Here is an 18,213-nt window from a genome sequence, read left to right on the forward strand (position 1 = left end):
CGCAGTCTATACGGCGCAGTACCTGCCTAAGGACATCAATAAATTAGAATACTTACATACTGGCTTTTAAGGAACCCGGAGGTTCATTGCCGCCCTCACATAAGCCCGCCATCGGTCCCTATCCTGTGCAAGATTAATCCAGTCTCTATCATCATATCCCACCTCCCTCAAATCCATTTTAATATTATCCTCCGCCTCCCAAAGGTCTTTTTCCCTCCGGTCTCCCAACTAACACTCTACATGCATTTCTGGATTCGCCCATACGTGCTACATGCCCTGCCCATCTCAAGCGTCTGGATTAAATGTTCCTAATTATGTATGTCAGGTGAAGAATACAATGCGTGCAGCTCTGCGTTATGTAACTTTCTCCATTCTCCTGTAACTTCATCCCTCTTAGCCCCAAATATTTTCCTAAGAACCTTATTCTCAAACACTTTTAATCTCTGTTCCTCTCTCAAAGTGAGAGTCCAAGTTTCACAGCCATACAGAACGACCGGTAAAATAACTGTTTTATAAATTCTAACTTTTAGATTTTTTGACAGAAGACTAGATGACAAAACCTTCTCAACCGAATAATAACAGGCATTTCCCATATTTATTCTGCGTTTAATTTCCTCCCAAGTGTCATTTATATTTGTTACTGTTGCTCCAAGATACTTGAATTTTTCCACCTCTTCGAAGGATAAATCTCCAACTTTTATAGTTCCATTTCTTTCAATATTCTCGTCAAGAGACATAATCATATACTTAGTCTTTTCGGGATTTACTTCCAACCCTATCACTTTACTTGCTTCAAGTAGAATTTCCGCGTTTTCCCTAATCGTTTGTGGATTTTCTCCTAACATATTCACGTCATCCGCATAGACAAGAAGCTGATGTAACCCGTTCAATTCCAAACCCTCTCTGTTATCCTGAACTTTCCTAATGGCATATTATCTACTGATAATAATCGAAAAAGGGTATAACATCAGATTAATGAAATATGTGACTTCAGTCGAAAAAGTAATTTTGAAGCATTCATTTGTAACAATAAATATATGCGTCGAATAGCTGAATAAACTTTTATCCTTGATGAATCAAATGGTTCTGGTAGTAAATATAGGCCTAATAAAATATGCCCCTGAAATTATTTTCCTTTACACTGCAACGCGTATTATAGATTTTTTGGTTACACCGTCATTCGAGGGAGGTCTTCAATTACATTTAAAATAATTAATTATCTTTGAAAACCTAATCAACTCGTATCGTTCTATTCTTAATGGAGAATATGCACTATTTGTTTATTATTATGTAAATATATTTTTGATGCTTAATTAAAGGTAAATGTAGGGTAAGGTTGCCTAATTCCGTGACGTATGTAATAAAGTCTATATTTATGCCAAAATTGTAATAATTTTCCAGTAACACCTAAATGACGTTATTTGGTCCTTTAGCTACAGTTTTTACAACATTCAGTGTCAACAGTTTCACAAGTTTGGTACATAATTTATGATTCTTCATTGTTATACAGTAGCTTCTAAATCCGTGACAGGGTTCCAAATTTCGTGATAGTGGTTTCCTAATTTCGTGAGTGATATCCTAATTCCGTGATACTAAAATAATCCTCATTAACTGCTCAGAAAACAAACTTGTATCTGGAAAAACCCATTAAAGTCATGGTATATTATTTTAATCTGGATTAAGCAAGAAATTACAACATAGAAAAAGTGCCTAGGTGATAAATTTCATAGAAAATACTTGTGTAACTACAGGAATACATATTACATATTAATATATTATAAATAAAATAAACTGAAAGTTAAATTCAATACAAGATTAACTTTGAATAAATTGAATTATAACACAATTATTTCTCATTATGTATATTCCTAACAACAGCAGTAATTAAGTTAAATTGTGCCATATTATTTTATTATAATTATAATTGATGTTTTCTATAACTTATTTCTATTATTATTGCCACGAATTATTTTCTTTCATGGAAACTAATTTTCACAATTTAGCGTTGGAATCACTGGTCGAGTGAGCCAGGAAGGAGAAATATGAAAATAAATCCGAAAATGGGAAAGCTCCTGTAGCATTGTTATTGTCTTATAATGATTAAATAATCATACACATTGATTCAGCTCACTTTAATCTACAGTAATATATCATTTTTGTAATGCTATATTAATTCTTACCTTAAATATAAAATGTTTCTTCAGGTGCGGTCACAAGAGAAAGAAAAACTTACTGGTCAACCACCTTTCAATGAACAAAAGGTTATGCAGTCGACTGCTTCTATTCAAAAGGCGGGTAGTCAATAGAATTGAAAAGAAGACATTTTCTGGCATCTGTTAGGAATTTCAAAAACTTAGAAGTCAGACCACAACTCCATTTTCTTTTCCTCTCTTCCAAAATCAAACTGTAGCCAGCAATTCCTTACTTGAAGTAGTTATTTTGTTTAATAGCTAGTACTTTCGAGGCCCAATTTAATTATTTAAATTTTTAAGGTTTAAAGCATATATTCAGAATAAATGTTTAGTTTTATTTAACGACGCTCGCAACTGCAGAGGTTATATCAGCGTCGCCGGATGTGCCGGAATTTTGTCCCGCAGGATTTATTTTACATGCCAGTAAATCTACTGACATGAGCCTGTCGCATTTAAGCACACTCAAATGCCATCGACCCGGGATCTATTCAAAATATTTCGGGACCTGAATGAAGACAAAAGTCTTTCCTTGGTTTTTACATATAGGAACACAAGAATGTGACATTTTGAGTTGTTTTTTAAGAGTATTTAATGTACTAATACACTACGTAAATCCTCAATGTTTATATACCGGAAAACAAGTGCATACGCAAAGGGCATCCCTCAAAGTACACGCGCGCTATCTGTTGGTGCTAGTTCAGGATATCCCTATTGAGATTTTATCACGGGATTAGGATATCACGGAATTAGGCAACTTTACCCTACATGGTTTAATAAAAATCTCACTTTATTGCCAAATAGTACATTATGCAACGAGCCTATAATGGTAGTAATTAAGACGAGAGTATGTTTGTTTATGAAACGAGCGCAAGCGAGTTTCATAATTTTCATACGAGCGTCTTAATTACCATTATAGGCAAGTTTCATACGACTTTTTATGCTCGACCATATTTCTAACTTGAAATTATTCATAAGTATTCATGTTATGGTTATCTAAGTGAGGAGCGGAACTGACCATCTAAATTGTGAGATGTGCACAGACGCGAAAGTATTGATTTTTTTCCGAGGAACGAATGTCATTGACTTTGATATAATCTAGAGAATAACATGAACATTAATCTTGATATAACCTGGAAATTGATTTAGACATTGAAAAACGAGATGACAAACTGAATTTATTTGAATATTATTTACAATTAATGCTAATTATTATAGTAACAGAACATAACCTTCTGCGACGTATTGGATTTCCAGCCTCCGTGAGGTTTCGCTAGTTGTCTTTCGATTGCATATCCGAGAATAATCGATACTTGAGCTTTTATAATGCTACAATGGTGATTTCTCATTGGCTGAACAACTGAACTATAATGAATAGGTGTAGTTTAATGAGGTGCATTAAAGGGCTACTACCAGGTGTATAATTACTACATTTCGGCATGGTCGAGCATAAAAATATATATTTTTTTATTGTTCTTTACGTAAGGAATTTGAAAAAGTTTGTGAAGTAATATCACAATACTGTGAGGCTTGTTGGCCATGAGCAAGATAATGCTCGCTTTCTGACTGAACTGATAGTTGCATAACGATTGTAAATTATTCACCAACTATCGCTCAGAGTGTAGTCAGATAATCCAGCACATAAATAACTTATATATCTATGCTAACTACTTTTAAAGAAGGAAATGACTGCTTTACATGATTTGGAGGCCCCAAGGTCTTTGGGATGGGCTCTTCCTGAATTATTAAATTTGGATAGGCTATAATATGTCTAGGGCCGTGACATTGGTATATTTGTATTAAATTGAAGGTGAACACACGACGCCAGACAGAATGTAGTCGACGTGTTTCAAGTACAGACAGCGGAAGCGAATTTGACACACCCCTAAGAAAGCACGTTCCGTGTTTTGTATACGATTATTGCCTATTATAAAATCAAGGCAATACAATCATTGTATATAATGATTAATACCGGAAATGTCTAAAATGCTGGTGAGGTTGAGAGTAATTGTTGGAAATCATACTTAAATTGTCACAAATGTGGCAAAACATAAGTCTCAAAAGATTTTTTTTTATTTATTTTTTTTATTTTTAGAGTTTTGCATTACAGTCTTTGAATGCCGAAAACGTATATTGCGTGCAATTGACTTGAGAGCACTAAGTCTTTCTTGACTCAGTTGTACAGGGACATCACTTTATTTTTACCAATATTTTTAACATTAACCTGGCTATACTCGGAAACACTGTTAACCCCTTCCATTACAGGAGTTTGGAGTTGCTAGTGCAATATGTAAACAAATCATTTTACTAGCTATAGGAGGAGAGAAAAGTAGTGTATCCATTTATGTTACAGGGAAATACAGTATTACGATTTTCAGTTTGGTCATTACTTTTATAGTATTTTATAAAAAAAAACAGTAGAATAGTAACAATTTTTTTTCACAATCTCAAATCTTCAGGCGGTTATACACATTATGTAATGTCTACTTTATTCAGCATATTACTAACCTCATTTATTCCTGAGAATTTTGTGAGCACTTCCGTAAGAAACCCCAATTTCTACAGCTAACTTCTTGACCGACTTATTAGGACCTCGCTGCATCCTTTCTCTAGCATCTTCTATCAGCATCTTCTGTCACCTATGTTCGCCATCTTACACTTTTCTTCCTTTCTGTACACACTGTTGCTCTAAATTTATCTACCAGATTAATGACATGTCTAAGAAAATATTCCATAAAGATATAATCAGGAAATTGTAAAAAAAAAAAAAAAAAAAAAAAAAAAGAAACTGTTGTTCACATTCGGTTATATTGTAATTCCAGTTTCCATCATCGTCATTCATACTACAAACAGTAAAACAAAACTCCTGTTTAAATAATGCTGTTAAGTAGCGTACCATATTATAGGGTACCGTACTTTCGGTAACTCTAATCTTCACTTGTGCTCAGTCCGCACAGATAAATTCAGTTATGCTACACACCATACCTGTGTGAAAATAAACTTCAGTAATATAAGCTTTTTCTTCTATAGAAAGTGCAACATATTTCTGAAACGCACTGTACTCTGTACTGTTTATTTCACTGCTAGCAACAGCGGCCGTAAGTTTGTGTGACTGACGTTAGCAAGGACATTAGTGAAAGGGGTGGCAGTCAAGTACATTTAGAAACGCAGGTACAATAAAAATTGAAGTAAAAATAAAGTGATGTCCCTGTATTATTATTTAATTATAGCCTTAATAAAATAGTAGTTATATCGTTTAAATTTTTTCAGTTCTGTTCACTTAATTTTGTTTCAAAATGGAATATTTTGCTATGCTAAATTGTTTTATTCAAATTAGATGTAAAACTAAAATTATAACAATATGAAAAATGGCAGTAAGAAAAGGGGCCCAGGTATCATTTTTGCTGTGGGGCCCAGGTATAAAAAGTTACGCCACTGTGAGAATGACATATTATTGGTGGACATCATAACAAAATACAAATCTCAAGAATAGGCATGGAATCAATCTTTTTTGCGTTTAGATCTTTTATTTCATTTCTACTATTTGTTTATTCGTCATTATGGGTTTAATGCTATCGGATACGTCTGAATTAATCACGAAATATCAAGTACATTGTAACCAAAATTCGTTTATTGCATAAAATTAATTTATTTATTTTGCTTTAAAATATTAATTCAACTGCTGGTCTCTTATCAGAAATCGGTTAGACACTTTGGTATTATCAGTGCTATTTTTGTAATAGAATGAGTGTTATAAAAAACATATTTCAATGGCCAATATCTCGAAACAGGTTTTTGGCGCTTGGCCTCTTATTGCGTAACTCCGTCCAATTACAGTTCAATTTCAACATCTGTACTTTTCCTCAATAGAGACTCAATTACTCACTAGAGAACGTGAAGTCCAAGTACCCCATACTATTACCAAATGCTTTAACTATGTTGATGAAATATGCAGGAAATTTATCAAAGCCAAGGCCTTTGCATCATCTGTTGAAATCAATGCCTTATCAGTATATGCCAATCTGGACTTTTGTTTTGTCAGACGTTATCTTCACTAGAATCTCTTGTTTTCATTCAAGACTCCATTTCTAGCTTATATCTAAGTGCAAGTACTATTATTGTATCAAAATTTGATAAGTTGTTTCAAGGTTAACTCCGGTAAACATGATTGTTACAGGTTGTGAATGGTCGTCAACTGCTTTCGTGTATTTTTTATTGTAATTTGATAAATCTTCTTTCAAGAGTGAAGAGCTGTTGCGTGACGTAGTGTATATTATTGTATGACATATCACGCGCTTCGAAGATTACTGTTCTCTTCGTCAAAGATTATATTCTTTTGCAAGGAAGTGAAAATGAGACTAAACGATAAGATATTATCGTCCACGTTGGTGTGATGGTTGCCACAGCAGACCTCGAATCCGAGATTCAAGAATTCAAGTCCGGACGAGGGGATATTACCATAGTTTAGTATATACAGTTGCGAAGCTCAATACTTACTAAATATGCAAACATAGACAGTTGAAATATGCATCCATAGATAGTAGCTCACCACCAGGATCGCTACTATCGTCTCATCACAGACTCTTTCCCTAGCAGACGATAAAATATACTGTACTTTTGATATCGTGTTCTTTCGAAAAATTAACACCTTCCTTCCACTATTGAAATACAAAATACATAAGGTTTATATATTATTTTCATAAAGTGTGTAAGTTATTATATTTTATAAAATGACCTTCTTGGACCTTTCGGAAGAAGGATAACTCTGATCTCTTTTCTTAGAATTTATAGTGCAACAAACGTCTCCTTGTCCCATATTACTACTCAAATTATTGTCTTTTAGCCATTTACAGTTATTACAACCGATAACTAACATTTCACAGTTTACACAACTTTTCACAACAATGCGAAATACGGCATAGTCAATGCCTTTTCGATCTAGACCAGGCCATAATATATGTTCGGGTTTTCTATTTCAGTGTATGGAGCTCAGTGAATTATGATATTATAACTTTATTGCGTATCATAGCTACGTTTTATTTAGTGTAATGTGTCCATAAGTTCCCTTTACTTCTTGTTGCATAATATGTTGCAGAAATAATTACAAAACTGTGTTATTTTAATGTGAAGAGAATTTTACATGTTAACATAATCTTTTCGCATCAACATTTTAAGTTTAGAATGGAAACTATTTTGACGTTTAATAAAAAAGAATTTATATTGTGATTTTAATATAGCACATCTACCTTCCTTGATAAAGACAGAAAATTTATCATACCACTCTTATGAAATTAGTGTACGTACGATTGTTACTTCGTCTCTTAGGTAGTAGATAAATACAATATTTCAATACTCAATTGTAGTATTAAAATACAGACAAATTGAATGTGCGGAGTATCATACATGACATTATGCTTAATTATAATGTATAATTGCGAATTTAGGAATATAAGATACAGTAAACATAACCTATAATATTTCCATATAAATGGCAGGACATTGGAAACCACTAAAATTAGACAGAAAGGGGCAACTGGGGCAGTAAACATAACCTATAATTTGAACATATCTAAATATCCGTGCGGTGCAACTGAAAATTATTGAATCGTGCATAAATGAATGTACAATAATTTCGCAATATTTAATCGAAATACAGGCAGGTCGGTCTATTACATATACAAACAACGTAATTTTCACACAATAAATAATATTACACCTTAACTCGCAAGAAATTGCGTCTGAAGTTTCTCCTAATCATTGTTTTAAATTTTATTAATGCAATTACACTACATTTTTTGTTACATATATTTCTCTAAAATGTAGTGTAATTGCATTAATAGAATTTAAAACAATGATTAGGAGACACTTCAGACATAATTCCTTGCGAGTTAAGGTGTAATATTATTTTTGGTGTGAAAATTACGTTGTTCGTATGTGTAATAGACCTACATGCCTTTATTTCGATTAAATATTGCGAAATTCCAATTAATTTATATGGTTGAAACGCCGCCCTTCGTGATCGGGTTAAGCGAGTCACATGGTCTGCCTTATGGCCTGTATTAGATCACGATGGCAGTGACACAGTCTATTATTCCTAGTACACACAGCGCTCCAAGCGGCTAGCAACTATCGCGAGAAATGCAAAAAATCACCCCAAGCTTCGCGACTGTATATACTAGACTGTGATATTATCGTCCACGCTGGTGTGATGGATGCCACAGCAGACCTCGAAATGCGAGGTTCAAGGGTTCAAGCCCAACCGAGAGGATATTACTAAAATGACGAGGGCTGGACTCGAAACGAGTCCTTGCATTTATGCTTGTGTTCGCTACATAGAGTAAACCGTAAGTAATGTCATTAATTTTAAGGGGTTATTCTTTGAAATATTAAAAGAAAAAAGTTGAATACAATTTTGCTCGTTTTTGCTTCCTTTTCCGAGATAAAAATTGTTTTACACGAAACATTTCAGCGCGTGTTCTGGCAAGGCCATTGACTTAATTACCAATATGCTCAGTCAGTTTATTTTATTGGGTTATTTTACGATGCTGTATCAACATCTCCGGTCATTTAGCGTCTGAATGAAATGAAGGTGATAATGCCGGTGAAATTAGACGTGCTGACCGTTACTCCACAGGTGTGGACCTTAGTCAGTCTAAGAGAGCAGTGTATTATGATAGTAAATGATTGAAAGAATTTTACTTCCGTTCTGCAATAGTACATTATGCAACGAGCCTATAATGGTAGTAACTAAGACGCGAGTATGTTTATGAAACGAGCTCAAGAGAGTTGCATAATTTTCATACGAGCGTCTTAATTACCATTATAGGCAAGTTTCATACGACTTTTTATGCTCGACCATATTTCTAACTTGAAATTATTCATAAGTATTCATGTTATTCTTATCTGACTGGGGAGCGGAACTGACCTTGTGCAATATCTCGTAAATTGTGAGATGTGCGCAGACGCGAAAGTATTGATTTTTTCCGAGGAACAAATGTCATTGACCTTGATATAATCTAGAGAGTAAAATAAAGATTAATCTTGATATAACCTTGAAATTGATTTAGACATTGAAAAACGAGATGACAAATTGAATTTATTTACAATTAACGCTAATTATTATAGTGACAGAACATAACCTTCTGCGACAGTATTGGATTTCCAGCCTCCGTGACGTTTCGCTAGTTGTCTTTCGATTGCATATCCGAGAATAATCGATACTTGCGCTTTCATATAGCTACAATGGTGTGTTCTGATTGGTGGAACACCTGAACTTTAATGAATAGGTGTACTTTAATGAGGTCTATTAAAGGGCTGCTACCAGGTGTATAATTATTACATTTCGGCATGGTGGAGCATAAAGGAATTTTATAATGTTACATTTGTTTCGATCAAATTTCTGAACATTTAAAAGACAAAATTTAAATTCTATCAATAATTTATTATCATAATACACTGATCTCTTAAATTGACCGAGAATATTGGGAATTAAATCAATGCCTTTTCCAAAACACGCTACGAAATGTTTCACATAAAGAAATATCTTTAAAAGGAAGCAAAAATGAGCAAAATTGTTTTAAACATTTTTGTTTGAAATATCTCAAAGAATAACCCACTGAAATTAATGGCATTACCTACGGTTCCCCTGTATATGCGATGATTCTCCAAGTTCGACAACTGACCCCGGTGAATTTGATGCTGATAGGTGGTCCATCTTGTCTCAACATCTACTACTTCCAGGACTTCACTCCAGCCTTTTCTGAACCATTGCAGATATATGAAATGAAAGGAAGGAGGAGTGTGTTGGTGGAATTATATGGAAACGGGAGTACCTCGAGAAAACTTTTCTGCAACGTCTGCTGCCGAAATGCATCTTTGAATTTCTTTGTGCCTAGATTTGTCTAATGACAACAGAAATGTATCAACTTATGAGAAAAATTATAGTCTTTAAGGGTGCTATGCATAGACATTTCCCTAGGCCGCACTACGGGAGTGCTAAACTGGCCCCGGCTATCGAGTGATTACTTGTACAGGATTCATATCATATCATATCGCTAACACTGGTTTATGAATACGAAAAACGTTAGTTCGCTGATCATTCACCGGAAGCCGCGCTAAGAATGTCTATGAATATGGCCCAAAATATCTAGAGAGTATAGAGGGTATACTCCATCTCTTTATATAAATGAAAAATTTCGGGTTGTTATATTCTGTGAACTGCGTTATATAATAGAAGGGAATTAAGGCATAATTACTGTTTTGTCAACTGTCCGAAGACAAACTCACAAGTGATACCAAGAAGGCACCACATATGAGGCAACTACGCCAGGAGATAATGAGGTAGGTTGGCCAGTTATTTTCCCCTCTCCGTTGCATACATCGCCGACTAACAATATATAACACTAGTCAGATTTCAGATGCATACAAATAATTGTTGTTCTTCTGACATACCGTCAAGTGAGATATACAGGGACATCATTTTATTTTTACTTGCATTTTTATGGTACCTGCATTTCTGAATGTACTTCACTCTCACCCCTTCACTAATGTCCTTGCTCCCGTCAGACACACAAACTTACGGCCGCTGTTGCAATTCGAAGTCTTCAAGCAGTGAAGTAAACACTGCAGTTTATAGTGTGTTTCATAAATATGATTGCGTTTTCTATAGAAGAAAGAACCTATATTAATAATATCGTACTAAAAATTATATTGAAGAAACGATAAATTAAATTTCAGAGAATATGCTTCAAAATGTTTTTAATAATATGCGTAAAGAACTGAAGCCTGCATTGTAATGAACGGCAACCATTTTTAGCAACTTGTTTAAAAATTCAGATTAGCTTATTTTGAATTGAGGTGGCTAGAAGCAAAGGAATGCTAGTGACATTTGTAATAACATGAGTTAAGTGCATCCAGTGTAAGCAAAAGTATCTAAAATTTTAGTGGCAAAGGGATATTTTAATCGCATCACACATTAAAATTTAAATAAAAAATTTCACCGATTTTACGAAAGCTTAAATATTTAAACCCCATTTTCTCAAAAGTAACTTAAGTGCACTTACAGCCCTTTACTTATGACCCCATCAATTTAAATGCACTCTCTATATTGCATGATAACATCAATAATTAATATGCTAAATAAAGTAGACATTACATAACGAACATAGCCACCTGAAAAGTTGAGTTTTTGAAAAAAATGTTACTACTCTACTGTATTTTGATAAATTCCGTAAAAGTAATGATCAAACTGAAAATCGTAATATCGTATTTCCCTACAACATAAATGGATATACTACTTTTCTCTCCTCCTATACCTAGTAAAATGATTTGTTTACATATTGCACTAGTAACATCAAACTCCTGTAATGGAAGGGGAGTAACAGTGTTTCCGAGTATAGCCAGGTTAATGTTAAAAATGTTGGTAAAAATAAAGTGATATCCCTGTACATATCAGCCAGAATCCCAATCACTGGAAAATTAAGACATACCGAACAATATAAGCAGCATTTCGTAAAATTAATACTAAAACATCCTTCTTTGTATATTCAACTTCGCTCACTTACACATGTAGGCTATTAAGTATTTTATTTAAAATAAAACGATTTTGACAGGAGGAAATTTTCCGAAAATTACAATCATTTGTAAGTAATATTTATATATGGTGTAATTTGGAATGGAATGGAATTTGAGTGAGGGGGCACGGATGGCCCAGCACTTCGACCTATTGAGATCTATTGCGCTAACCCTCGATATGGAATGAGTTGCGTGCCACAGATCCCCTACGCGCACCAACCCAATCACATGACTCCCTGATGACCGGTCCATACAGCCAACAGAAACCCATATATCATTCCTGCTTCGGCAACTTCCCCCAAGGCCTCCCCTGTAGGTCCGAGGCGAAACTCCTCCGCCTCGGGTGCTCGGGAGCTACATTCCGCGGAGGCCGGTCGAGAGAGCCAGTAGTTCCGGGAGGCCACCTGTAGAGTGATCTGAAAAACCAGAAACGGAATGATGAGGGAAGGATGATGGGGGAGGAAAGGAAGTGGCGAAGATGAGTGGGGTTCCAATCGCCTGATAAAGTTAACTGATATTCATCCGTAGGAGTGAGGGAAAACCCTCGAAAAAACTTACCCAGGCAACTCGTCCTTACCGGGAATCGAACCCAGGACCACTGGGTTCAGAGTTAGCCTCAGCCACAACGGTGGACTTATGGTCTAATTTAATAAAAGATCTGTGTATGCAATGCTATTTTTACTGAAATGTCTCCCAAAAATATTGCCACGTGAATGGATTGTCCTCCGTTGTTGCGACACAGATAAGAAATGTTTTAGTATGACTGATCTAGACAGAACACGTATCAGGTGCTTTCTCTATGACGACAATGTAAATTTAAACAAACTTATGTTGTTATGTAAGAAATATACCTACCTTAGTGCATATTGCTTTTAAATGTGTCGGACAAATACACGCGAGTAAACGTCGCTAAAAGCCAAATGATAAGCAAGTTCTGTACGAGTCATTCGACTAAAGACTCTATTATTGCTTATATACGAAATGCAATGTTGGATATATTCGTAATCGATTATATAATTATGACTTATTAATAACTAAATTAATAGAGACTGGTGTTGATAAAATAGTAATTTTATGGAAAAAAATCTTCTGCTTCTTCTTCTTCTTCTTCTTCATCTTCATGGTAGGCCATCGGCCCGTTCCGCTCTCAGAATTCATCTTCCCATCGTCTTCTAGGACGTCCCACATCTCTGTGACCTTGTGGCTGGTATAATAATGCTTGTTTAGTTAGGTTAGAAGAATCCATTCTTAAAATCATTTTAGAAATTCGAAAGCAGATAGATCGTATTGGATAATCATCTCTGAAAGAAGTGAAATTAAAGGCTAGTTCACAATAAATCGGGAACGGAAACGACAACGAGAACGAGAACGGAAATAAAGTTAAAATAAACGTATTTAAATGTAAGCATTCACAATAGTTAATTGCGAATGCTCACATTTAAATATATTTCTTTTAACAATATTTCTGTTCTCGTTTCCGTTCCCGGGTTATTGTGAACCAGCCTTAACACCTGGTGTAAAACATGGTAGCAATGTAGAATTCTTATTGTTCTTGACGTTTATAATTGCCTTCTTAATATTGCGTATCATCTCGAATAAGATTTTTTTTGCGGATGAATGTACACTCTATAGGGAAATAAAGAAACCTTCCGACGCAGTTCCAAAGACTTAGATAAAATACATGAATGGACAGAGGCGTACGCAAGGGGACGTTATCGTGTTTGAACCCACCTTGAACTTTTGAAAAAAGCATTACCTATATATTTAGATTTGAATATTTTTTTATCCATAGTCCTTTTCCCTTCTCTAATATCTCATTGTCAGAGTAACAAAATCTACATCGATATAAGGTATAGTCCTCCTGCCCCTTCTTCAATATGATTCCTGTGCTTGGTGCTGAGGAACGTTCGAATTATAACAATGCTATCTTTATTATAGAGAGACCCACCGCATAGTACCGACCTTGTTATAAAATGAAGCCGACACAACATTAAAATTAACTTGTGAAACATATTGAAAAGTTTTTGACAGCTCTACAATGCAGATGTTAAATATTGTGCATTGTCGATTTTAAACTCTTTTTAAGAGCTGTATCCACCTGTTCGTTAGGATGAGTTCAGACGTTCGTTTAACGTTATCTGCATTCGACAATTCATATTTTTAGTAGTAGTAGTAGTAGTAGTAGTAGTAGTAGTAGTAGTAGTAGTAGTAGTAGTAGTAGTAGTAGTAGTAGTAATAATAATAATAATAATAATAATAATAATAATAATTACATAAATACATAAATACATACATACATACATACATACATACATACATACATACATACATACATACATACATACATACATACATACATACATACATACATACATACATACATACAGGGGCGGACGCAGGATTTTTTTTGGGGAGGGATTTTAGGAGATAGTAAAAATGGAGTAATGGGAAGTAAGTTTATATAATCACAATTTGTTTCCGAGTCACAAACATTTACAAGTTGGCCTGAGTAGCGTAGTCGGTATAGCCTTCTGTGCTCGAAGTTGCGGGTTCTACCCCAACTCAGCTCGATGGCATTTTAAGTGTGTTTAATACGACACGCCTCGTATCAGTCGATTTACTGGCATGTAAAAGAAGTCCTGAGGGAAAAAATTCCGGCACACCGGCAACGCTGATATAACCTCGGCAATTGCGAGCATTGTTAAATAAACCATAATTTTTTTATTTTAACATTTACAATGACTGCAATACAAAAACAATGACAGAATGACATTTACAGAAGAAGGCGACGAGGCTTCTTAGACATTTCATCCAGTACTTCATGAGCTTTTATTTCTACATTTTTATGTATAAACATCAAAGCCAGTCCATTTAATCTATCTGCTCCCATCGTGCTCCTCAAGTAAGTCTTCAAATACCGCAAAGTTGAGAACGACCGTTCTGGTGTTGCTGTAGTTACAGGCAACGTGCAGAAAAGTTTCAGCGCCTTGCGAGTGCAGGGAAAAATAATTTCATTGCACCTGTTCAAAGATGATATAAAATCAGTAGGTATTAGGTGAAGATTTTTCTGATCAAGGAAATTTCTTCTCCACATCCTCAGTTCATTGAAGAAAGACTCTGGTGATGCATCAACATCATTGGGCCACTGATTTACTATAGCCTCAACAGCAGTTTCTAAATCTCCATCTGATGCTCGCACTGTGTTTTTAGGCAGCAAAGTTTGTATGGACTTTAGGATTCCCTTATGATTTAAAAACCTGTCCTTGAGCTGACTAATGAAATAGTCTAAGAAGAGAAGGACAATTAAAAGACTAAAATACTCTTCATGACTCTCTGTCTTGAAGTAAGAACGCTGTGTTTCTCTTCCTGCAGTTCTTGGAATTTAACATTTTAGCAAAGAGAATATACGTGGAAAACTCTCTCATTCCTATGTACATTCACGAATTAAAATTAATATTATTTTTGTTTCTTGTTTCGTATTTTTCTCAAAATTTCGGGAGGGGATATATCCCCTTAATCCCCCCTTTGCATCCGCCCCTGCATACATACATACATACATACATACATACATACATACATACATACATACATACATACATACATACATACATACATACGGCTTTTAAGGAATCCGGAGGTTCATTGCCGCCATCACATAAGCCCGTCATCGGTCCATATCCTGACCAAGATTAATCCAGTCCGTACCATCATATCCCACCTCCCTCAACTCCATTTTAATATTATCCTCCCATCTACGTCTCGGCTTCCTCAAAGGTCTTTTCCCCTCCAGCCTCCCAACTAATACTCTATATGCATTTCTGGATTCGCCCATACCTGCTACATGCCCTGCCTACCTCAAACCTCTGGATTTAATGCTCCTAATTATGTCAGGAGGATAATAAAATGCATGCAGTTCTGCGTTGCGTAACTTTCTCCATTCTCCTCTAACTTCATCCCCCTTAGCCTCAAATATTTTCCTAAGCACCTTATTCTCAAACACCCTTAACCTCTGTTCCTCTCTCAAAGGTTAAGGGTCTTTGAGAATGAAGTTCTTAGGAAAATATCTGGGGCTAAAAGGGATGAAGTTACAGAAGAATGAAGAAAGTTACACAACGGAGAACTGCACGCATTGAATTCTTTGCCTGACATAATTAGGAACATTAAATCCAAACGTTTGAGTTGGGCAGGGCATGTAGCACGTATGGGCGAATCCAGAAATGTATAAAGAGTGTTAGTTGGGAGGCCGGAGGGGAAAAAAGAACTTCGGGGAGGCCGAGACGTAGATGAGAGGATAATATTAAACTGGATTTGAGGGAGGTAGGTTATGATTGTAGAGATTGGATTAATCTTGCTCAGGATATGGACCAATGGCGGGCTTATGTGAGGCGGCAATGAACCTCCAGGTTCCTTAAAAGCCGTAAGTATTATTATTATTATTATTATTATTATTATTATTATTATTATTAAACAATTAGAAGCCTCAGGGAAGAAACAGTCTGCATTCCATTAAGAACAAGAATGATAGGTGCGATATGAATACAACGGTCTAACGCCTACATGATATTTGAGAAGGAAAGGTAATAACTCTGTTGTTACACAACATAGCGTTACGTTTAACGTGCCACATATTACAGCAACACCTCACTGACCATTGAACCTCTGTAGGATCATGAGATGATAGAAGAGGGTTCGAAGTACCCAGCTTTAACGTCCGACTCACTGAGTACAGTAGGCCTTTCACAACAAGATAATTATAACGATAACCTGCAGCTATGTAGAAATTTATTTACGAATATTGTCTTCATTATTCTGAGCTTTATCGAAGACTTCCCATCCGGCATTCTGAACTCAGCAGGCCATTCAACATACCGCATTTCTCAGGCGATGATACAGATGAGGACCAAAAGCCAGAGTCTATTTTATCGCATTTACATACATTTACAAGGAGAGGACACGCTCTGTATATCACCGAATTAAATCAGATTTTGTGACATGAAAGTACAAGACATACTGTTTAAAGTCATACTTGGTATGGGTGGACAATGACCCCTAGTTTTGGAAATATCGGCTATTGTTTATGACATACTTCCGTTAGGTGCCTAATAGGGAAGCATTAGACTGTTAACGGTGTAGCTCATGTTGTTGGATGCTGAGTTGTCATCCAGGCAACTTGAGTTCGAAACCTAATGCCTTCTCATATTTTAAAAATTATTATTATTATTATTATTAGTATTATTATTATTATTATTATTATTATTATTATTATTATTATTATTATTATTTCAATTCACTTTCAGTTGTCAGTTCCTATAATCAAAGCCATGTTGAAATATGCGTGGCATGCATCAAAATTGATAAACGAACGAGAAGTGTTTGCGAATGTGAATGATATCTGTTTCGCAGCAGAAGTGCGGAAAAATGTGTGTGACTGTGGACAACCTTCTTTCATTTGCTGTGCATGGTGCAGGAAATATGTATGTTTTGTGTGTTTTTATAACATCATAATGAATCGGGTACAAAATGAAATGGAATAGCTGCTACACAAATAGAACAAACACCAGTGACACATCTTACCTTCTTACGTGAGCAGTATTTCATTGTTTATCCTTTACAATACAATGTTAGTTACTGTAATTAGTAATTTGTTTCAAACATGATGAAGCATTCAATACATTGAGAAATATGATATAGGTATGTAAACAGATAACTGTGATCACAATATTAATCATTATTAAAAGAAAAAAATATAGGACCAGTTAAGATTCGAACTCACGTTGCCTGGATAACAACTCAGCATCCAACTCAGCATCCAACCATATGGGGTACGCTGTTACACAGTCTAATGCTTCCCTATTGAGCACCAAACAGAAGTAAGTCACAAACAATAGCCAATAATTCCAAAACGAGGGGTCATTGGCCACCCATACCAGGTATGACTTTAAACAGTACTTCTTATACTTTCATCTCACACAGTCTTATTTAATTCGATGATATACAGATCGTGTCCCCTCCTTGTTAGTGGAAGTTTTACTCGAAATGCATAGATATGACAGAAAGAAACGGTGACAATTACAACTTTGAGAGCTTTAACCCTAGCAATACCAACAGGGGGAGGGGTATTTTAAATATGTAATTGATATATTAAAAATATTAAAATATTATTTATTGTCAGTTATGGACCCTTTTATCTTACTGTGTTATTGTTTAATCGTTTTCACTGTTAGTTCTACTAAAATGGAAAGTAACATGCAAAATCTCAGCTCATTAGATCCAATACTTTTTCAAAATAAAAAAATATTTCAATTTTTAATCAATCATTAATTGAAATATCACTTTTAATTATCATTTTTTATTTTTTGGCTTTGTGCATTTGATTGTGACTTCTCAATGAATAGGGGAAGAATTCTGCGTATTGATGTAGTTCTGTGACGTAAATTAGTGTAGAAATTTA

The 18,213-nt window shown here is 35.1% G+C and overlaps 1 protein-coding gene across 1 annotated transcript in view; it reads left to right on the top strand.

Moving 5' to 3' along the window:
- LOC138708135 (prestin-like) overlaps positions 1-18,213 on the top strand; it is a 177,307-nt gene that overhangs the window by 55,721 nt on the left and 103,373 nt on the right. The gene's annotated exons all lie outside the window — the stretch shown is intronic.

This window comes from Periplaneta americana, chromosome 10, assembly GCF_040183065.1.
Source record: "Periplaneta americana isolate PAMFEO1 chromosome 10, P.americana_PAMFEO1_priV1, whole genome shotgun sequence".
Lineage (NCBI taxonomy): Eukaryota > Metazoa > Arthropoda > Insecta > Blattodea > Blattidae > Periplaneta > Periplaneta americana.